Genomic DNA, 620 nt, shown 5'->3' on the forward strand with positions numbered 1-620 from the left:
ATCACTTCTCTATTTTGGAAAAACCCCTATGCCTGGTGCCGAATAACAGGAAATTAGACCCCATGATCATGCAGAGAGAGAAGTACACAGAAATCTGACCATACTTAAAGTTTAACTAACATTGGCCTAATAAGTATTAACTATCTCAAGTTTGCTTTTGCCACTACAGAATCCCCTCCTCCCGTAGTTCTAAGAACTACGGAATTCCTAAACACACTAAAGCAAACTCTTACAGAAGAATAACAAGAAAACAACAACAAAGTTTTTAGTAACACACAAAAAATGCTTACATACAACACTTCCTAATACTAAACAGTAAGCAGTTAGCAAAGGGTTAAACAGCTCAATCTAACACAAGTCTATACTAAATCAAGACTCTGATTACCATAACTGATGTGGTGCTGATAAGACACATATCACACTAAACTAAACAGTCACAAAACAAGAAAAACCTCCATCCAGGTGATCCTCTGTCTCTCCCCATACAATAGTACAATTTCAACAATACACATGTCTGTACTGTATCACAAACAGCTTCAATGCAAACACTGCTTGACAGTTCAACACAGATCTTTCTTTGTGAACATAACAGGCAGACGCGGGCGAAAAACCTCTACAAA

This window comes from Monopterus albus, unplaced genomic scaffold, assembly GCF_001952655.1.
Source record: "Monopterus albus unplaced genomic scaffold, M_albus_1.0 scaffold140.1, whole genome shotgun sequence".
NCBI classification, from domain to species: Eukaryota; Metazoa; Chordata; class Actinopteri; order Synbranchiformes; family Synbranchidae; genus Monopterus; species Monopterus albus.